The sequence below is a fragment of the Lotus japonicus genome, chromosome 4 (genome assembly GCF_012489685.1).
Source record: "Lotus japonicus ecotype B-129 chromosome 4, LjGifu_v1.2".
Classification (NCBI taxonomy): domain Eukaryota; kingdom Viridiplantae; phylum Streptophyta; class Magnoliopsida; order Fabales; family Fabaceae; genus Lotus; species Lotus japonicus.
In genome coordinates this window covers 47353127-47375975 of record NC_080044.1, presented here as the reverse complement: position 1 = coordinate 47375975, position 22849 = coordinate 47353127, and the positions used below count along the sequence as shown (strand labels likewise).

At 40.3% G+C, this 22849-nt stretch overlaps 1 long non-coding RNA gene across 5 annotated transcripts in view; it reads right to left on the bottom strand.

Moving 5' to 3' along the window:
- Window positions 1-10848: 10848 nt before the first annotated feature.
- The window catches only part of LOC130710162 (uncharacterized), a 31237-nt gene continuing 19236 nt past the window's right edge, over window positions 10849-22849 (bottom strand). For 2 of the 5 annotated variants that reach the window (XR_009010313.1, XR_009010315.1), the window contains 4 exons: window positions 22430-22706; window positions 12310-12508; window positions 11609-11742; window positions 10850-11166 (listed from right to left, as the gene is read on the bottom strand). This is a non-coding gene — a long non-coding RNA (uncharacterized LOC130710162). Of the gene's footprint in view, window positions 11167-11608; window positions 11743-12309; window positions 12509-22429; window positions 22707-22849 lie in introns of all 5 variants that reach the window. The other 3 variants (XR_009010316.1, XR_009010312.1, XR_009010314.1) reach the window with 3 other exon arrangements.

Sequence of the window (22849 nt, the reverse complement as noted above, 5' to 3'; positions counted from 1 at the left end):
CATTGCGGGAACTGACGAAATACCGAGGATTCTCGCCTCCTTTAAGTGGACCCGCAAGCCAGCTGGAAGATTCTCTTGGATTTGTCCTATGTGCATAGGGATTTGGGCCCTGGTTGTCAGGCCCAAATGTAGGAAAAGTCCATATCATGACCCTACCCTCTATAAAAGGGAAGGTCATCACCTTGTACAAAGAACTTTTTGATACTTAATGAGAATATTCCCTTTTATTACATCTTTACTATTTTAGTGCTCTGCTAGGGTTTGCTTTTTGTACCTTTTCTCACTTAAACTTACCTTAGAGCGCAACATTGGCGCCGTTTGTGGCTCTAACCTAGATCTACAAGTGATGTAGAGGGTGAGAGTTACGATTCATGGAAACTCGTTCGTGCGGTGTGGGCCGCCGTGATCATCGCCGGAGAGGTGGTGGTCGTCAGGGCGGACGCGGCGGCGGTCGAGACAACAATCGTGCAGTACTTCAAGAGCAAGAGCAGGAGGCTTCCTCGGAGGGTGTTCACTCAGTGGCGCAGTCACCAACGTCGCTGGTAAAACTAGCTCCGGGTAAGCCCTCAGATCTGATAGCCAAATCAGATCCAGGTGTCAGGCGACGATCAACGCCGCCTGAGTACGTAAACTTAGAAGATCTTAAGAACAATGCTTCGAGGAAAGCGCAGGAGGTGATAACGGGTATCACGCCCGTGGCTTTGAAGCAAATGCTGGATACCTTGCAAAAGGTACAAAACCAGAACGAACAGTTACAAGCCCAGGTGGAATATTTAACACAGAGGCAAGATTTTAAGCAGGGACAACGTCTTGAGGCTGAGGATGTCGTCGAATTTCAACCTTTTGTTCCAGCCATCACAAAGGTGGACATACCAAAACATTTGCAAACAATGGCATTAGACGCCTTTTCGGGCGATTCTGATCCCATGGAACATTTGAGGCACTTTAACACCAAAATGGTTATTGGTGGGGCGACGGACGAGGTGAAGTGCAGATTTTGCCTTCAACATTCAAGGGAATGGCGATGCAGTGGTTCATTAGACAACCGCCCTTCTCAATTGACAATTTTACGAATTTGTCCACTAAATTCTTAACTCAATTCTTCGCCAACAAAACTACAAAAGCAACTATGTTTGACCTCATCAGCATACATCAGCAGCAAGGAGAAAAGCTAAAGACCTACATGGCGCGCTTCAGTAAGATGGATGTTCAACTGGAGGAGGATAACTCGGATGTATGCCTGGCATCTTTCAAAAATGGCCTTAGGGCGGGAGATTTGAATCGAGATTTAACAAGACGACCAGCGCGTGACATGATGGATCTTCGCGCTCGCGTTCAGGAATTCATCTTAATTGAGCAAGACGATCAGAGAAAGCAAGAAAGGGAGGAGGGACGGAAACACGTCCAGTCCGGCGGAGTTGCGCAGGACAAACCCAAGGCTGGAAAGGATACAAGGCTAGCTCAAACTCCACGTGCACCAAGGCCTGGTCCATATCAAAACTCCAAACCTGGATTCCAGAATACATGGCATAGAAATCCCCAAGGTACCACTACAGCCTCGGCTGGTCAACATGTTGCCTCGCCAAATACGGTTCCACTTACTAAACTGAATGCGCCCCTAAGCACCATATTGATAGCAGTTGGACAGACAAGTGTTGTGCAATATCCGCCACCACCTCGGCGACCACCAACTAATTTGGATACAAACAGATGGTGTGAGTACCACAAAACGTTGGGTCACACCACGGATAATTGCTGGAACTTGCGGCGGGAGATTGATCGGTTAATTAAGGCTGGCCATTTGGCAAATTTTGTTAAAGATGCAGCAACGCCAAAGGCCGCCAAGGTAACTCAAGGGGACAAAGGAAAAGGAAAGGAGATAGTAGAAGAATTGGGCGACCCTGTTGGGGAATGCTCATCCATTGCATGTGGGTTTGGAGGAGGCGCGATTTCTAGCAAGGCCAGAAAGCGTTATGTGGCAGCAGTACATTCCGTGCACGAAGCATACGAAGGCGAATGTTGGTTGAATCACTCTCCAATCATATTCACCCCTCAGGATTTTGCACATGTAATTCCCCATCACAATGACCCGATTGTTGTAATAATCAGGGTTAACAATTACATGACGAAGAAAGTGTTTTTAGATCAGGGATCTTCGGCAGACATCATTTATGGAGATGCCTTTGATCGCATGGGGCTAAAGGAGTCAGATTTGAAACCATATAAAGGAACCCTGGTGGGATTTACAGGGGATCGTGTCAATGTACGGGGATACGTGGAAATACCAACAACCTTTGGTGAAGGGGAGTTTGTCAAGAAATTTCAAGTCAAGTACCTAGTATTGGCGTGTAGAGCTAATTACAATGTACTTTTGGGGCGGGACACTCTTAACAAGTTATGCGCTGTAATTTCAACCGCTCATTTAACTATCAAATACCCAGCCTGCAATGGGAAGATCGGTGTCCTTCGCGTGGATCAGAATGCGGCGAGAGAATGTTACCTAAGAAGTGTGGTGCTCTACGGGCACAAGGCCGCCAAGGAAATCCACCGTATCACAGATATTTTTCCACAAGAAGGGTTTAGTTTAGACCCAAGGGATGATGCGACGATTTCCGCCCACAACCTTTGGAAGAAACCAAATCAGCGCAAGTCAAGGATAAGGTTTTGAAAATCGGCAGCAGTTTAACAAAAGAACAGGAGGAAAGGTTGATCACCATTTTGGGCGATAATCTAGATCTCTTTGCATGGACAATTAATGATGTACCAGGGATTGACCCCAATGTGATCACTCATAAACTAGCCATACGGCCAGGGGCACCACCAATCATCCAGCCAAGGCGAAGGATGAGTGATGAAAAGAACAAGGCGGTGCAAGTAGAAACTGAAAAGTTAATCAAGGCCCAATTCATTCGCGAGGTGCAGTACCCAACCTGGCTCGCCAACGTAGTGATGGTCAAGAAAGCCAATGGGAAGTGGAGAATGTGCACGGATTACACAAGCCTGAACAAAGTGTGTCCCAAAGATTCGTATCCTCTTCCCAATGTTGACAAATTGGTGGATGGGGCTTCCGGAAATGAACTTTTAAGTCTCATGGATGCATACTCTGGGTATAATCAAATCATGATGCATCCTTCAGACGAGGAAAGTACGGCGTTCTTGACTAATCAAGCGAATTATTGTTACAAAACTATGCCTTTTGGTTTAAAAAATGCGGGAGCTACATACCAACGCCTCATGGATAAAAAAATTTCGAGCCAAGTTGGAAGGAACATGGAAGTATATGTGGATGATATGATTGTTAAGTCCGTCAAGTCCAGTGACCACGGCGATGATCTTAAGGAAGCATTTGCTCAGCTAAGAAAATACCGTATGAAGTTAAATCCCGAGAAATGTTCATTTGGGATTCAAGGGGGAAAGTTTTTGGGATTCATGATAACATCAAGGGGGATAGAAGTAAATCCAGATAAAGGCAAGGCGGTCTTGGAAATGAAAAGCCCAACAAATGTCAAGGAAGTACAACGGTTAACAGGACGCATGGCTGCCTTAGCACGCTTCTTGCCAATGAAGCAGCTCCGTTCTTCACTTGTTTGAAAAAGAATTCGAAGTTTCAATGGACCGAGGAATGTGAACAAGCTTTTACTAAATTGAAAGAATCATTAGCAACATTACCAGTACTATCCAAACCCACGCCAGGCATTCCTTTGACGCTCTACTTGGCAGTTACGGATAGAGCGGTCAGTACGGTGTTGCTTCAGGAAGAAGGGAAAAAGCAGAAGGTTATATATTTTGTGAGTCATACTCTGCAAGGTGCTGAATTGCGATACCAAAAAATCGAGAAGGCGGCCTTGGCAATTCTAAAAACAGCGAGACGTCTTAGGCCATACTTCCAAAGTTTCCAAATCAAAGTTAAAACTGATGTTCCCTTAAGGCAAGTACTCCAGAAACCCGATCTGTCAGGACAATTGGTCAGTTAGTCAGTCGAGTTGTCTGAATATGATATACAGTATGATCCAAGGGGATAAGTTACAATCCAAAGCTTGATTGACTTCGTGGCGGAATTAACACCCACAGAAGGCGAGAAAACTCAGGGAGAGTGGGTCCTGTCTGTTGATGGATCCTCCAACGATACGGGATGTGGGGCAGGAATAACTATTGAAAGCCTGGACAAGATGGTCATCGAACAATCTTTGAAATTCGAGTTTAAGGCGAGCAACAACTAATCAGAATACGAGGCACTAATCGCCGGATTAAGGCTCGCCATTGAATTAGGCGTTCAAAAATTGTTCATCAAAGGCGACTCACAGCTGGTTGTTAAGCAGGTAAAAGGAGAGTATCAGGTGAAGGATCCACAACTTTCTAAATACCTGGAAGTGGTGCACAAGTTAATGATGGAAATAGAGAAGATCAGGATAGAACATATTCCAAGAAGTCAAAATGAAAGGGCTGACGTGCTGGCAAAACTGGCCAGTACGGGACGATTGGGCAATTATCAAACAGTCATCCAGGAAACCCTTCCTCGCCCCAGTATTGACTTGGTGGAAGTTAAGTTAAAGGAAGTAAAGACGGTAACCGAAGGCGAGCCTTCGTGGATGGAATCAATCAAAACTTTCCTTAAAAACCCTCCAAAGGATGATGATCTGAACACAAAAGAAAAGCGTAGGGAGGCTAGTTTTTACACGCTGGTAGGCGATGAGCTATATCGGCGGGGAATTATGTCTCATATGCTCAAATGTGTTGACATGAGAGATGCCCAGGGAATCATGGCAGAAGTTCACGAAGGGGTATGCTCTAGTCATATAGGAGGGCGATCATTGGCAGTAAAGGTATTGAGAGCAGGATTTTACTGGCCAACAATGAAGAAAGACTGCCTGGAATACGTCAAGAAGTGTGAAAAGTGTCAAGTTTTCTCTGACCTACACAAAGCCCCGCCTGAAGAGTTAACAACCATGATGGCACCTTGGTCATTTGCTATGTAGGGGACTGACATTTTAGGACCATTCCCAGTAGCAAAGGCGCAAATGAAGTATATCATTGTGGCGGTTGATTATTTTACTAAGTGGATAGAGGCGGAAGCAATGGCGACTATTACGACCGCTAAAGTCAGGAACTTTCTATGGCGACGAATTGTGTGCAGGTTTGGTGTCCCCATGGCTTTGGTAATGGATAATGGGACTCAATTCACAAGCAATGTCACCAGAGAATTTTGTGCGGATATGAGAATTGAAATGCAATTTGCATCAGTAGAGCACCCTCAGACCAACGGGCAGGCAGAATCAGCCAACAAGGTTATTTTGAAGGGCTTAAAGAAAAAATTGGATGAGGCGAAAGGTCTTTGGGCGGAAGAGCTTCCAGGCGTCCTATGGGCATACAACACGACTGAACAGACAAGCACGAAGGAAACCCCATATCGTCTAACTTATGGAACTGATGCCATGCTCCCAGTGGAAATTGAAAACCAAAGTTGGCGAGTCACTCGGTTTAATGAGGACGACAATGGGGAGAATTTGATAGCAAATCTAATCATGCTGCCTGAGGAACAACGGGAGGCACACTTAAGGAATGAGGCGGGAAAGGTGAAGATTGCAAGGAAGTTCGCAACAAAGGTGGTCCCAAGAACTATGAGGGTAGGAGACTTAGTGCTTCGAAAGAAGACTATACCTGACAAGCATAACAAACTTTTGCACAACTAGGGCGGGCCTTACAGGATAATTGGCGATGTTGGAGGTGGAGCCTATAAATTGGAACAACTTAATGGTCAAAAGATTCCACGAACATGGAACGCCTCACATTTGAAGTAGTACTTTAGTTAAGTGGAACAACAAAAATGAATGAAGCCGCACTCTTTTTCCCTTTCTTTGGAAAGGTTTTTAATGAGGAGGCATATGTAAAAATGAAGGGACAATAGTTCCCATGTATGGAAAAGCAATGAAAAGATCATTTCAAGAGATTGTTTATTTTTTATTTATATTACGAATTTATGCGGCGTAAGTCGTATCAAGGTATAAAATACCGCGAATAATCCTTTCGGAATTAGAAAGTATCGCCACCGAGTATTAAAAGCCTTGGCAATTCTAGTGGCCACTAGAAACCAAGCCTCGTCGAAAAATCGGCTAAGGTATATAAACCTAAATGTTAATAAAGCTCAGTAAATAACAACTTCAAAGTAACAACATAGTTAAACTGAAATGAACTTCAATAAAGATAGAAAAGGGCGTGGCCCATACATGCTTTAAGTAACAAAAAGAGGCGAAGCCCAAAACAAAGCTTGGCTCATAAACAAAATAAAACAACAAATAAGATCAAGCCAGGTTTTCATTGTTGGCGTTGTTGTCTTGGCTTGCGGAAGCTTTTGGGTCCTTTTCCCCTTCATCCCCATTCTTGTCCTCTCCATGACCATCTTCACCATTTTCCTCCTCAGATTCACTTTCAGAGTTGAATTGAGGAAGGAGGTCAATATCAACATCATCATCGCCGACTATCTGCCCATCCCTAATCTCCTTCAAAAACCCGATACGGGAAAGGTCAAAGCCTGGTTCAACAAAACTGATTTGCTCTTTAGCCTTGAGAAAGCCTTGAGCAAATTGAATGGATGCACGCCCTTGAATGGAAGCATTCTGGCGTTCATATTTCTCCTCCATCTTCCGGCACTTAGCCTGAGCAGCAGTGTGTTTGACATTAATGACTTCCTTCAAAGATTTAGTTTTTTGCAGGAGTAAGTCAGAAGTCGCCAAGTCTTCAGTTAACTTAGCACATTTTTCCTCGGACGACTTCAAGTGCTTATTGGCGGTTTCGGCATCGACCTTTGCTCGCTCATACGCAGCCTTCCAGTCAGCCGCCTTCTTCTCAAGACGATTCTTAGCTGCATGCAAATCCTTCACATAATGAGTCATAACCGCCACAGTACTGGCGGAAGAAAGGGCATGGTGAATGGCCATGGAAGCAATGTTGGGGGGGATCTTGACCAGAAATGTCTTTGTGGAGCCTGTTGTCAAAGGTTCGATTCATAAAATCTAATCCGTTGAAATGAGGATCAGACAAGCTCAGCAAGGTAGGGAGAGCCTCGCCTCCAATGGCTGAACTAGAGCCAGCATGAGCAAACGAAGTCAGTGGGCGGTTAATCATCGCATTTGGATCTCCCCGGGGTGGCGGGACATTATCATGTCCCTTCTTTTTCTCTACCGGTTTACCTCTTGAGGCCAAACCGGATTGATTTAGAGTCGTCTGGTGCAAGGCTTTGTCACCAACAGTTTTTTCAGTGGCGCCTGAAGTTTTCCGGCGCTTAGGATCCCTGATATTGTCTGAATCTGAAGTACCTTCAAGTTTTTTCTTTTGCTCAGCATCAACAGCTCTTTTTCTCGCCGCCTCAACAGATTGGGCGAGATATTCTTTCATCTTCAAAGGGCTAGCATCGACCTTCCCTTTACCCATCGTGGCTACACAGGAAAGTATCACAGTTAGAAGTGAGGCATGAATGAAAAAGCAAGTTATGTGTAAAGATCATTAACTTACTAAAAAGTTGATTTAAGGTGCCAGTTTTTTACGCCTCAATCAACTCATGACCACAGAATACCGACAATGAACGAAGATAATCGGCAACCCCTCGCTCAGAATCGTCTAAGGCGTCATATGAAACGGAGATTTTTCGGGGAGGATTTTTTGTCCAATAAAATGGGAAGAGAGGACAATTGTTGGAATCCCGAAACAAGTTCTTTACTTCCGGCGACTCAACAACTTTAAAATACTTTTTCTGCCGCACTTTGTAATGGCTCTTAAGAGCAGTAAACCGACTCATTTTCTTGCGGCTAGGAGAGGAACCCACTTCACGGAAGTAGGTTTCTTAGTAACAGATTTATAGAAACGAAAAAACAAAGGGTAGGTGGGCGTGAAGCTCAAATGATCACATAGGATTTCGAAGCAACAGATAAAGCCCCAAGCGTTGGGCTGGAGTTGGCAAGGCGCCACATTCAGAAAGGACAAAACATGACATATGAAAGGCGAAAAAGGAAGTTTAATGTTCAAATAAGTGAAAAAATAACCATAAACGAAAAAGAAGTCGGGCGACTCATCTGATGAATCTTTTCGCAAAAGAACACAATCATCCTCGCCGCAGGGAAGAACATTTAGCTGGAGGTCCTCGTTATGTGAACTGGCGGGATTTACCTTTGTAAACCCTTGGGCAGATATTCGAAGCGAATTAATGCTCCCAATACTACCCCAGATGGAATGCCACAGACATTTATCTTCAACCAAGTGTACATTTGTACGCCATTCAGGCGAAGATAAATCTCCATTGGAAGAAAGGACAGAATCAACAGAACCGGCTGGTCCAAAATCCTCGTGAATGGAAGGCGAGGATTGGATTTCAATAACAGAGGGGGCAGAAATTTCCTCCTCCGTTGAAGGTGAGGAAAGCTCTAAGGAAGAAACGCTAACACTATTCAATGACATACTGAGTAATTTCATGAAATTTAAAAGAGGAAGATTAACAGTGTCAAAGAAAGAGAAAGAAAACAAAATGAGAAAAGAGGGTGTAAAGAACTCACCAGAGGAGGGGATGAGAGATTGGGTAAGGAGAATGTCAGCTAAAGGAGAACACCGCGCAATGACGACGGCCAGAGTAAGCAAGGATTCGCCGGAGTTCGAAGAGGAGGAAGTAAGGAAAGTAAAAAAGTGAAGAGGTAAAAGAGGTTTTATAGGGGAAAAGAGGAGACAGAATGAGTGGGACAAATAGCGAAACGTCGTGGGATTTGAAATTTGAAATTTTTTTTACAAAAAGGTGCGAAGTGAAAAGGTATAACTCCTCGAGACACACAAATAGAAACTGCATTCATGGCAAATGATGACGAATTCCGGAAAACAAGGATTGCGTGTGTCAGTGGAAAAGACTTGATTGACGGTTGAGACAATGGCGGCATAACTACAAAACATAAAAATGGCGACATAACAACAAAATGAAACAAGTGGCGGTATATCAACGAATACGGAAAGTGGCGATATAACAGCAAACGTGAGGGCGGCAGTGTAGAATAACCAATACATTCACAAATAACTTCACCAAAAATCACCCAATGAACAATGGAGGCAGGCGACGAAATAGCATGATGAAGACATTTCGACCCAATCTACCTGAGCCTCATGTCTTGGGGGCATGTGGACTGGGCGGGGCATAAAGACCTTCATGCCCGCCCAAAACAAGCAATCAGCTGGGCGGAGGCAGACATGGCGGGAACTGACGAAATACCGAGGATTCTCGCCTCCTTTAAGTGGACCCGCAAGCCAGCTGGAAGATTCTCTTGGATTTGTCCTATGTGCATAAGGATTTGGGCCCTGGTTGTCAAGCCCAAATGTAGGAAAAGTCCATATCATGACCCTACCCTCTATAAAAGGGAAGGTCATCACCTTGTACAAAGAACTTTTTGATACTTAATGAGAATATTCCCTTTTATTACATCTTTACTATTTTAGTGCTCTGCTAGGGTTTGCTTTTTGTACCTTTTCTCACTTAAGCTTACCTTAGAACGCAACAGAAACTAATTTTTTTACTTATGAACTTTCAACTTCTAAAAGAGTAAACTTTTTTGCTTCAAGAGATGTTCAAGTTTTTGCTTCTGTCTCATTCCAAAAAAACACTTTCAAATGTTTAAGTTCTGGAAGTAGTATTCTCAATCAAATAGTAAATCCTATTAAGAAAATCTTCAATACTCCTACCTATTATATATTATACTAGTACTTTTACATGTGCGATGCACGGGGGTTATTCCTTTTTTTTGTGTGTGTCTTTTTCTTTTAAATATGTGTTTTTTAAAGAAATTTTATGGATTGAAATAAATTATTTTATTTTAGATATTTAAAATCATGAATGTGTATGTTTATTTGTGCTGAATGTTTGTTTTTGTTTTCATGATTTGCTATTTTGTTTTTATCTTTTATTTTATAATTGTTTTTATTATATTTGAGTTGCTATTTTCTTATATATATCAAATAGTTTATTATAAGGAGTTGAAGTAACATGTATGTGCTAAAAATAGCCATCGAATATTTTTCTTATAATTGGAATAATTACATCGAGAATAAAACTGAGAGTGTATCGTTGCACATTTCCTATAAAAAAATCTTCTTCATATGATATTATGAAAGACTTATTTGCGAATTACATTTGAAGTACTATAAGAATTGTTATCATCACTATCGTAAATGAAGATTTTTAATCCTTTACAGTGCGCGACTCTAGAGAATACTACATATAATTGGTCATGTGAAAAAACTTGTCTTGAAAAATATAACCCCACCTTCTTTACTGATTGAGGCCCGTGCACTACAGGATATTCTTTTTAGTTTTTAGTGTGAAATTTTTCAAAACATGTAAAGAAAGTTTAAGAATTTAAAAATAAAACTAATTTTAAATCTACGTAAAAAAGTTTTTTTGGCGATGAATGTGTTTGTTTTTATTTTGAAGAAGTGTAATAATTATATTTTTTTGTATTTTTTTCTTTGCTTCCCTAAATGTTGCATTTATTTTATTTGACTTGTGCTTTACACGGGCAAGGTTTAATTATAATTTAAATTTTAGAAAAAGTTAAATAATTATAGTTGTCAACTTGCCATGGGATTGATTTCAATAAATGTAAAGGAAAATATTTGAAATGTATTATTAAATTTATTTCAATAATTATTAACACATCCTTGTGAAACTTATTACTTAAGTTTATATTAAAAACATTATTATTCTTTTGTAAAATTTACATTACCGTATCACTTATGATAGTTATAAAAATTATCAAAATGTTATTGAATAAGTAATTTTAAGTCTATTTAATTTGGAAACATACGTTAAAAAAAAACTTGGAAACATATCAATTCACCACAAATGATCAATTCATACTCATTGGTGACTTTTAAAAAAAAAATTTAATGTATGCATTGACACTTATTTTTTGAACACATTGGTGTCGCGTTAAACAGATAGCCCACATTTGGGTTGAATAAGGAAGTTGCAGCAAGGTACTTCACCATGATAATCCCTCCATATAAAATCAAATCTATTCGGCCTAAAAATATTGGACCGAGCCATCTCCAGTGTTTGTTCTGAAACACCTTCCTACAGCCTCGCTTCCATATAGCCCATATTAATGGATAAATCACTTCCAAAGCATTAGAATATTCCTCCTGCCATAATTAGCCATGCCAACAAAAATTGTTAAGAGTGGTTCATCAAGAATTCTTCAAGAATTCTTATTCACTACACTGTAATGAATAAGTGGATTCTAATCTCTGTAAATTTGGTGAAGGAAATGAAACATATGCAAACATGGAGAGAAATAGAAGGAAGTACAATAATTCACTTTATAATGTTGTGGTTACAATCTCTAAATATGCTACCAATTATCAAATGATTTAGTTGCAAAGATTCTTGAAATTTTAGTTTCAAAATGAAAGGAGAATTGTAAAGAAGACATAGCAACTGAGTGTTAAAATGATTTTTATTTTTACTGATAAAAAAGACCATAATGATAAACCTCATTTCATTTGTTGTTTGACCTTTTCCAGCAATGAACTAAGAATGTATCGCAATAGCTATACTTTCAAGTGTATCTATAATGAGCATTACCTGCAGGCCTTCCATTTAGCAGGCTTATGATTTGGATCAACATGAAGAATCCTTTGGACCTCAGGTAGATTGAAGTATATAGTGGAGTGCTCCGCTGTGCAAGGATCATACCCAGCACCGAGTCTACCAAATCTCTGTTACATGACATGACAAATCAATAAGGATATGCGCTATAAATATCTCAAAATTCAGACACATTGTAGCATGCCGAAAAATTCTTATCATTTGAAATATGTCACAATCTATATTTTTGGGTTTAATTTCGTGATTTTAATGTCCGAATTTAAACCAAAAACTAACGAATGTCTTATGATAAACATAGTCAGACACAAATAGGTCCTCGAAGGATAGCTCAAGTGGTAAGAGCTAGAGACATAAGGGTTGGGTGGGGTGAAGGGTCCCGGGTTCGAACCCGGAGGAGGGATTAATTTACTAACATTTCTAACAACTAACATTTGCCTATCAAAAAAAAAAAAAGTCAGACACAAATAGGATGTAGAGGAAGTTTGATACAGAACATTGGCTTCAACAGGAAACAACTATGGGCTATTTATAGCATTCACTCACAGTACCATATGTTTTGGAAAATATATACATATACTGCACCATGAGACATAAGAAAATCATCAACAGTCAAATGCTGTGCTCCTTAACCATAAGAAATTAAATTCAATGTTGTATGGCAAGAAGTGTCCACTCACATGCTTTCTTTTCACTGGCTGACTTGACTGGCTAACATTAGCATGGCAAGCAGGAGTAAAGATGTTGTATGGATCTATATTGCCAAGTTCTTTATGAGCAATTTCAGTAATATTTTCACATGAGTGTGATGGGTGTATGAGTGACTGAGAATCACATAGCAGGTTCAAAAGCTTGTATGTTTCATCTGAAATCATACCACTTGACCACATAACATCAAATGCGTTAGTGATGCACATCTATTTCTCTATCATTAGACCATTAAATTCAAGATAAAGCTTGCTTAATATTTTGGTTAATTTTTTATCATTATTATCCACTTTAAAGTTGTATGTAAATTTCATGTTAAATAGTCCAAGTTTTATAACTGCTACATAATTATTTAATACAATTAAATTGCATAACTGATGAATTCCTCAATCAAATTCTATGGTAGTTTTAAATTTATTCAAGGCACTTTATTCTAATTCTTTAACTCCTATATAATTATTGAAGACAAATTTAATTTGGTAACTGATGTTATTCAAATGTAACGGAATTTGAAGTTGTATTAAAATTTGGCTTAATTGCAACTTTGGTCCCTGACGTTTACCAATTCCATAATTTTAGTCCTCCACCTAATTTAATTACACGGATGGTCCCTGACTTTGCTGCCCGTCCGCAATGTTGGTCCTGTCGTTTATTTGTTAACGGAGGAGGCTTACGTGGATGTCCAATTGGAGAGAGAAAGAAGGACTGAAGAGAGAGGGAATGTAAGGCCCAAGTTTTTCAGTTTATACCAAGTGAATAAATTCTTATTCACCAGTAGGTTTGATGCATGGCGAAGGGAAACCTGAACAAGAGTTTAGTAAATGAAATAAATGTATGAAGGAGAAAGTTCAGGAAAAGTCTGAGGTTCGTATTGAAGTCGATAAAAGTTATAGCACGATCGTTTTACGCTTAAACCTAGGTCAGAAACCCTAGTATATAGCTAATTTTCACTTTTAGGCACGACGGAAGTTAATTCCAAAAATCTTCAGAGAAATGTTAGAACTTCTCTTTTTTCCATATATCACAATCGTTTCGAGGCGAAACTTTAGGATCTACGAACGTCCGATTCCAATCATCGGAAGTTTGCCGAAACCGAATCCCTGGTATTTCAAAACCCTAGAATTTCTCGACAATGAAGACTTTTTCTATTCAGAGCTTCAAATGAATATTCCACACGCATACACCCATTTCTCTTGATGATTTCAATCTTTCTTCCGAAGGAAGTTTTCCATTCCGACATTCGATGCAAAAAGCAACTTATCGGGTAAAATAGTTTTATACCGACTATGCTTTAGTTGCCAAAAATACAAAGAGACCTCATTTTAGTTTTGGAATTCTTTCGCCAAAACATATCTATTAATTCACGGAGTATGACGCCGGAAAAATCAGATTCGCGAAACTTTCATTTTCTCAAATTTTCCTCCATTTTCTTCATCAAGGCCGCGAGTTCTACAAGGGAGGGAGAAGAGAAGATTTTCTTCATCGTTTGCTTGATCGTCGATCAATCAGTTGCTACTTCAAGGCTTCGAGGTATAGTCGCTAATCCTTACCTCTGATCGCTTTTTCCATAGCTTTTCTGTAGAGTTTTCTGAGCGGATAGTTTATGGGTTTTTGCAAAACTATCCTGAATCTTTCATTTCTGATTCTAAACCTCTTCCCTATGCGCCCAAGATCACTTCTTCCGGGTTAGATTTTCCGTTATGTCGCCGGAATTCCGCCAGAATCAATTTTAGCCTAAAATACCCATTTTTGGAGTTTTTGGAGTAAAGCTTCAACCTTTAGGCTGAAAACTATCGCCTTAGCTTAGTGCTAGTAGGATTAGTTGTCATAAACGTCGTTGGTGACGTCCCTGCAAAATTTGGTTTTTGGGATTTCAGTTTTGAAATTTCTAAGTTAAAAATCATGACCAAAATACCCCTGCGACAGTTTTTGATCCGATAATTTTTCCGAGTTCAGAATACCCTTAGTTACGACTAATAATAACCTAGGAACCAAGTTTGATCGAAGAAAAATCGAGTCCCACAATTGTGAAAAGTGGCCAAGCCCTATAGGGGAGGAGGGGGAAAATTCCTTTTCCGAAAACTTGTCCTTTCGCGCTAGATTATCGTACCTCGGAGTATGAACTACTTCTTGTAACCTTAGTGAGCATTGATAGCTTAGTTTCCGATAGATTTTGATAGAATTCTGTGGTTTTACTTTAAAGGTTCTTTTGAAGAATTTCCTGAAGATCAAGGAGCTCATTGTGAAGGAACGTTTGAGGAGAACGCTGGAATAACTAGAGGTAAGGGCAACTTACCTTACTAGCTAATGCTTTAGGTGTCGACGCATTCGACTTGATTTACTGTTTATGCACTTGTTTGTGTATGATTGGGAAAATGTTTTCTGAGGCTTCGGCTGACAATGTAGATGATGCATCTACTACTATGTTTTTGAGATTGACTTACATGCTATGTGCTATGTGGGTAATCTAGGATGTGTGGTGCATGATTTATATGCTAAGTGCTACGTGTTTAGTCTGAGATGTATTGTTATATGACATGTTTGATGACGGTGATGATTTAAACTATGTCTTGTACTCATATCTGTGATTCTGAGTAGTGAGAATAGCGGGCAGGTCATGCCGATTTTATTTTGAGAGTTTTGAGAAAGTTCGATAGGACGAATGAGATTAGGGCCTTGTTATGGTTTTTCATGGATCGAGACATTCTCTGGAGTCATTTGGGATTTGGAGATCCCGGGAACTTATAAGATTCGCGATAAGATTAAAAGGATATTATTTTGTAAAGAAAACTCATAAGACATTAAACAACCTCTAAATCTTCAAATAATGATAATAAACTCGAAAGGAAGCTTGGGATGAAGATCTTAGTTTTGGAAAACGAGAAGTGTCGTCGGATCCAAGTGTTGAGGAAGTTGAGAAGTAGTGAGTATGTTGATGCTCTTGTGCTGTTGTAGCAGCTGTGTTGTTGGGCTATCCGGGGGATAAGTCCGGGAAATTGATAGTTTCCGAGTATGTTGATACTCTTGCTCGTTGAGCAGTTTTGACCATCGGATGGAGATGAGTCGGATGATTTGGAGATCATCATGAGATACAGTTTATGCCTTCGGGTACAGTTTATGCCTTCGGGTACAGTATATGCCTTCGGGTACAGTTATGCCTTCGGGTACAGTTTATGCCTTCGGGTACAGTTTATGCCTTCGGGTACAGTTTATGCCTTCGGGTACAGTTTATACCTTTGGGTAATTCGGACATCGACGGGGGATATGATCGACCGTGAGGTTAGGATCGACCTGTTGATTGTCGGGCATAGCGGAGGGAAAAGTCGACCCGCAGGGTTAGGACTGATCCGGCTATGTCAAGGTTGTAAGTGACACTCGGGGGTTATGGTCGACACAATGCCAGTGTTAGGACCGACTCAAACGTGCCCAGCCTACTCTTTCCGGAATCGTCGAGATTGACGTTGCATTGACATATCATGCACTCTAATTAAATATCGTTATGTGTTTTGATGAGTAGATGTTGATAGATATCGTTATGTGCTTTGATGATGGAATTGTACTAGAGTGTTGATAACATGCTATGTTTAAACCTTAGGGTAGACAATGCAGAACTTATATGTATATATATAACATATATATCTATACCCCTTATACTTTACCTGTTGTCTTGTATTCTCTATACTATATTCCGTAAGTTGACCCTTGCACGTGCTACCTGTGTTTGGGGGGCTATGTATGCCCTTTTTGTCAGATGTCGTTGGTGGATTCTTCCGTGATTCCTCGTCGTTCGGGGAAGACCCGGAGCGAAATGACTACTATTGAGCCTTCGACGTGGACCGGACTTCATGCCTGACCAGATGGGAGTCGATGATGGAAGTATGGGGGATGGGTGATTAGAGTCTATTAAGGTTGGGTGTTAGTGTCCTAGCTCTGACTTATTCTTATTTTTGAGGGCTTGTGTTGCTGACACTTGACCTAACATTTTGGGATTGTACATTTTGCCTACGGGCGTTACACTTCTCTACTTTCCGTCATTGGAGGTTACTCATGACGAGGTCGCTATTTACAGCGGGGGATGCTATATATATTGTATATTAGTTCTGTTGCCTTTCGCAATTGGGTTTTATTTAATTCAGTCTTGTCTTAGTTATTATCAAAAAAAAAATATTTACGTTTTTCCGCATTAAGTTTACTTTTGGTTACTAAAGTGACGCCACCGAAATCGGGGTGTTACATTGTGGTATCAGAGCTTGTCGAGTCTTTCGGGAGTTATTGGGGAATAGGTCTTCTGTGCTAGGTTGTGTGACTCTGCAAAGAGTGAAAATTGATTGTCTGCAAGCGATTTTTCGCTTTGAATTGATTGAAGTTATTGCCTAATCATACTGTATAGTTGTTCCAGAGACTATCTTGTGATAAGTACCAACTGTTTGTTTAACTAAGCATATGATGGTAAGCCCTGACCGAATGGCTTAACTATAGAAGTTACACGAGGTTTAGAATAAACCACTAAGCCTAGAAAGTAGTATTGCGCCGATGCGATTATAAGGAAGGTAGAAGCCGAAGAATGAATCTCAGAGAGATTCCTCATGGATAGTATACGTATGATGTCGAGGGTGTGTAGTTCCGTAGCGACATCACTGAAGATTTATCATCAGGGTGTATGTGACCACTGGATGATAGGAAACTCATTGACTGTTCCAGTGGGCTTTTTCTAGATTTCCACCTTCGATGTATTAGGCCTGATCAACTTAATATTGAGGGGGTGATATTCGGAATCATAGCGGGCTATGGACTTTGATAGAAGGATTGGTAAGATTAACTTGAGTTGATCGAAGATTAGTTGAGTTTGGGAGGAAAAGGTTCTCATTAAGTAATTGTTTTCCTTGCGAAGGAGTTGTAGTTCTAAGAGATGAATATTCGTTTAGGAAATGTTGAAGAGTTACAGAGCATCAGAGATCCGAACTTGGAAAAGGTTTAGGTTTTAAGTCTATTAATTCTTGTCATAAGTGTGTAGGACTTGAAGTTTGTCATAATTTGATTGGGAGATTAAGAAGTTTATCGACGAGATGGTAATCAAGTTACAAGAAGGAAAGTGTTAGTATCAAGATGAATACTTGAGGTATGGTTATGATTGGATCTTCTAGAGGATAAACCTCGATTTATGCGAAGTGTTAGGGATGTCAGTAAGCCTAAATTGGGTTGAGTGAGGAAGGTTTTGAGGACGAAGACGACAATAATGGATTGTTTGATATTAAGAGGATGATTAGCTTATGAGTGGTCGATGAATTGATGATTGAGGGGATGAGTCTTGTTATGCACGAGGTGTTAAGACTCAAGTTGAGTTTTAATTTGAACGGTGACTGAGGGGAAGATTGATTTCATGGTGCGAGCGACGATAGTTACAACGTTGGAAGTAACGTTAATGGACTAGTAGATTCCAAGGCAATAGTTCGTCTAGGAGTTATCAAGCGATCGAGTTGAGTTTTGGATCATGAGTGAACATCACGGGGACAAGTTGAGCATTCACTTCGGAACATAGGAACGTACCGAGTTTCTAATCAGCATTTTGGACGAACGAAAGAAAAGGAGCATGTGGTTAAGGTTGTGCGATTGCACGAATGCCAACAAATATTATTTCCAACGGAGACCCGACGCAAGTGGTCGAACCGGACAACAGAGAGTTAGAAGACGATATGTCTTTTGAGACGTCGTCGGTCAACATGGGGGCCAGAAGAGTGAAACAATCGAGGAGAAAGCAGAGTGTTTTAGTGAAAGTTATTTGGAACAAGGACACGGACGGTGCTATATGGGAGTTAGATGAGAAGATCAAGGGACAATATCCAGAACTTTTGCTGAACCCTAAGTTTCGAGGACGAAACTTTCTTTTTGGAGGGTAGTAATGTAAGGCCCAAGTTTTTCAGTTTATACCAAGTGAATAAATTCTTATTCACCAGTAGGTTTGATGCATGGCGAAGGGAAACCTGAACAAAAGTTTAGTAAATGAAATAAATGTATGAAGGAGAAAGTTCAGGAAAAGTCTGAGGTTCGTATTGAAGTCGATAAAAGTTATAGCACGATCGTTTTACGCTTAAACCTAGGTCAGAAACCCTAGTATATAGCTAATTTTCACTTTTAGGCACGACGGAAGTTAATTCCAAAAATCTTCAGAGAAATGTTAGAACTTCTCTTTTTTCCATATATCACAATCGTTTCGAGGCGAAACTCTAGGATCTACGAACGTCCGATTCCAATCATCGGAAGTTTGCCGAAACCGAATCCCTGGTATTTCAAAACCCTAGAATTTCTCGACAATGAAGACTTTTTCTATTCAGAGCTTCAAATGAATATTCCACACGCGGACACCCATTTCTCTTGATGATTTCAATCTTTCTTCCGAAGGAAGTTTTCCATTCCGACATTCGATGCAAAAAGCAACTTATCGGGTAAAATAGTTTTATACCGACTATGCTTTAGTTGCCAAAAATACAAAGAGACCTCATTTTAGTTTTGGAATTCTTTCGCCAAAACATATCTATTAATTCACGGAGTATGACGCCGGAAAAATCAGATTCGCGAAACTTTCATTTTCTCAAATTTTCCTCCATTTTCTTCATCAAGGCCGCGAGTTCTACAAGGGAGGGAGAAGAGAAGATTTTCTTCATCGTTTGCTTGATCGTCGATCAATCAGTTGCTACTTCAAGGCTTCGAGGTATAGTCGCTAATCCTTACCTCTGATCGCTTTTTCCATAGCTTTTCTGTAGAGTTTTCTGAGCGGATAGTTTATGGGTTTTTGCAAAACTATCCTGAATCTTTCATTTCTGATTCTAAACCTCTTCCCTATGCGCCCAAGATCACTTCTTCCGGGTTAGATTTTCCGTTATGTCGCCGGAATTCCGCCAGAATCAATTTTAGCCTAAAATACCCATTTTTGGAGTTTTTGGAGTAAAGCTTCAACCTTTAGGCTGAAAACTATCGCCTTAACTTAGTGCTAGTAGGATTAGTTGTCATAAACGTCGTTGGTGACGTCCCTGCAAAATTTGGTTTTTGGGATTTCAGTTTTGAAATTTCTAAGTTAAAAATCATGACCAAAATACCCCTGCGACAGTTTTTGATCCGATAATTTTTCCGAGTTCAGAATACCCTTAGTTACGACTAATAATAACCTAGGAACCAAGTTTGATCGAAGAAAAATCGAGTCCCACAATTGTGAAAAGTGGCCGAGCTCTATAGGGGAGGAGGGGGAAAATTCCTTTTCCGAAAACTTGTCCTTTCGCGCTAGATTATCGTACCTCGGAGTATGAACTACTTCGTGTAACCTTAGTGAGCATTGATAGCTTAGTTTCCGATAGATTTTGATAGAATTCTGTGGTTTTACTTTAAAGGTTCTTTTGAAGAATTTCCTGAAGATCAAGGAGCTCATTGTGAAGGAACGTTTGAGAAGAACGCTGGAATAACTAGAGGTAAGGGCAACTTACCTTACTAGCTAATGCTTTAGGTGTCGACGCATTCGACTTGATTTACTGTTTATGCACTTGTTTGTGTATGATTGGGAAAATGTTTTCTGAGGCTTCGGCTGACAATGTAGATGATGCATCTACTACTATGTTTTTGAGATTGACTTACATGCTATGTGCTATGTGGGTAATCTAGGATGTGTGGTGCATGATTTATATGCTAAGTGCTACGTGTTTAGTCTGAGATGTATTGTTATATGACATGTTTGATGACGGTGATGATTTAAACTATGTCTTGTACTCATATCTGTGATTCTGAGTAGTGAGAATAGCGGGCAGGTCATGCCGATTTTATTTTGAGAGTTTTGAGAAAGTTCGATAGGACGAATGAGATTCGGGCCTTGTTATGGTTTTTCATGGATCGAGACATTCTCTGGAGTCATTTGGGATTTGGAGATCCCGGGAACTTATAAGATTCGCGATAAGATTAAAAAGATATTATTTTGTAAAGAAAACTCATAAGACATTAAACAACCTCTAAATCTTCAAATAATGATAATAAACTCGAAAGGAAGCTTGGGATGAAGATCTTAGTTTTGGAAAACGAGAAGTGTCGTCGGATCCAAGTGTTGAGGAAGTTGAGAAGTAGTGAGTATGTTGATGCGCTTGTGCTGTTGTAGCAGCTGTGTTGTTGGGCTATCCGGGGGATAAGTCCGGGAAATTGATAGTTTCCGAGTATGTTGATACTCTTGCTCGTTGAGCAATTTTGACCATCGGATGGAGATGAGTCGGATGATTTGGAGATCATCATGAGATACAGTTTATGCCTTCGGGTACAGTTTATGCCTTCGGGTACAGTTTATGCCTTCAGGTACAGTTTATGCCTTCGGGTACAGTTATGCCTTCGGGTACAGTTTATGCCTTCGGGTACAGTTTATGCCTTCGGGTACAGTTATGCCTTCGGGTACAGTTTATGCCTTCGGGTACAGTTTATGCCTTCGGGTACAGTTTATACCTTCGGGTAATTCGGACATCGACGGGGGATATGATCGACCGTGAGGTTAGGATCGACCTGTTGATTGTCGGGCATAGCGGAGGGAAAAGTCGACCCGCAGGGTTAGGACTGATCCGGCTATGTCAAGGTTGTAAGTGACACTCGGGGGTTATGGTCGACACAATGCCAATGTTAGGACCGACTCAAACGTGCCCAGCCTACTCTTTCCGGAATCGTCGAGATTGACGTTGCATTGACATATCATGCACTCTAATTAAATATCGTTATGTGTTTTGATGAGTAGATGTTGATAGATATCGTTATGTGCTTTGATGATGGAATTGTACTAGAGTGTTGATAACATGTTATGTTTAAACCTTAGGGTAGACAATGCAGAACTTATATGTATATATATAACATATATATCTATACCCCTTATACTTTACCTGTTGTCTTGTATTCTCTATACTATATTCCGTAAGTTGACCCTTGCACGTGCTACCTGTGTTTGGGGGGCTATGTATGCCCTTTTTGTCAGATGTCGTTGGTGGATTCTTCCGTGATTCCTCGTCGTTCGGGGAAGACCCGGAGCGAAATGACTACTATTGAGCCTTCGACGTGGACCGGACTTCATGCATGACCAGATGGGAGTCGATGATAGAAGTATGGGGGATGGGTGATTAGAGTCTATTAAGGTTGGGTGTTAGTGTCCTAGCTCTGACTTATTCTTATTTTTGAGGGCTTGTGTTGCTGACACTTGACCTAACATTTTGGGATTGTACATTTTGCCTACGGGCGTTACACTTCTCTACTTTCCGTCATTGGAGGTTACTCGTGACGAGGTCGCTATTTACAGCGGGGGATGCTATATATATTGTATATTAGTTCTGTTGCCTTTCGCAATTGGGTTTTATTTAATTCAGTCTTGTCTTAGTTATTATCAAAAAAAAAATATTTACGTTTTTCTGCATTAAGTTTACTTTTGGTTACTAAAGTGACGCCGCCGAAATCGGGGTGTTACAGGGAAGCACGTGAGACCTGCAACGGTCATCTTCTACCCTCTTCCTCCTTAAAAAACAGAGCACCGTGAGGAAGATGTTTCGAAGCTTGAGATTTAGCGAAAAGGGAAGATTTAAAGAACGAACGAGTCCCTAGAGGCGAGGAAGAAGGTTGAATCAGCTGCTGGTCTCTTTCTCTCTCCAAATGGTAGGACCAACGTTGCAGACTGCCAGCAAAGTCAGGGACCATCTGTGTAAATAAATTAGGTGGGGGACTAAAATCGTGGAATTGGTAAACGTCAAGGACCAAAGTTGCAATTAAGCCTTAAAATTTCAAGTTAAATGATTCAAATTCTATAACTATTATACAATTAGTGAAGACAATTTAATTTGGTAATTGACGTTTATTTATTATCCTTTTCCATGTCTCACTCAAATTCCATGGCTGCTAAGAACTAATATGTAACCACTAAATTATATACTAAACCCTCCAACTGAAAAATCATCCAACTAAATAGTCACAACTGGTACTAAACTATGTCTTCTTAGTGTATGTTTAGTTTCAAAATTTGGACATAATCAATCCAAGGAACGTTTCTTATAAGCTAAGACTTAACTGGAAAAGAAAAGGACATGGAAGTCAAACCTCTTGAATGAAGAAACTGCAAACTATCATCGAGATGCTCGATTTTGTATAGAGACTTCTCCAGATGTATCATCTGAAGCAAGAACTTGGACTGATTGAATTCCTCCACTTTGTCACCCAGCTCCTCAATTTTGGATTGTAGTTCACTTATTTGTCTACACCACCAGGATCCCACCAGTTCACTTATAACCAAATCAAAATGTGATCAATGGTTCTACAGACTTGGGAATAAGGGAATAAGAGGCCAGTTGGCCAAAGAGTTTGGTACTTGAGGAAACTGGAAAGAGATAAGGAAAATAATTGGAATTTAAAGAGATATAGAGATAAGAAAAGTTGAAGAGTCAATAACAGAATCATCAGCAGCACAATAAAAAATTAAAATTTAAAGTGGTAAAGAGATAGACATGTAGGCTTCACTTT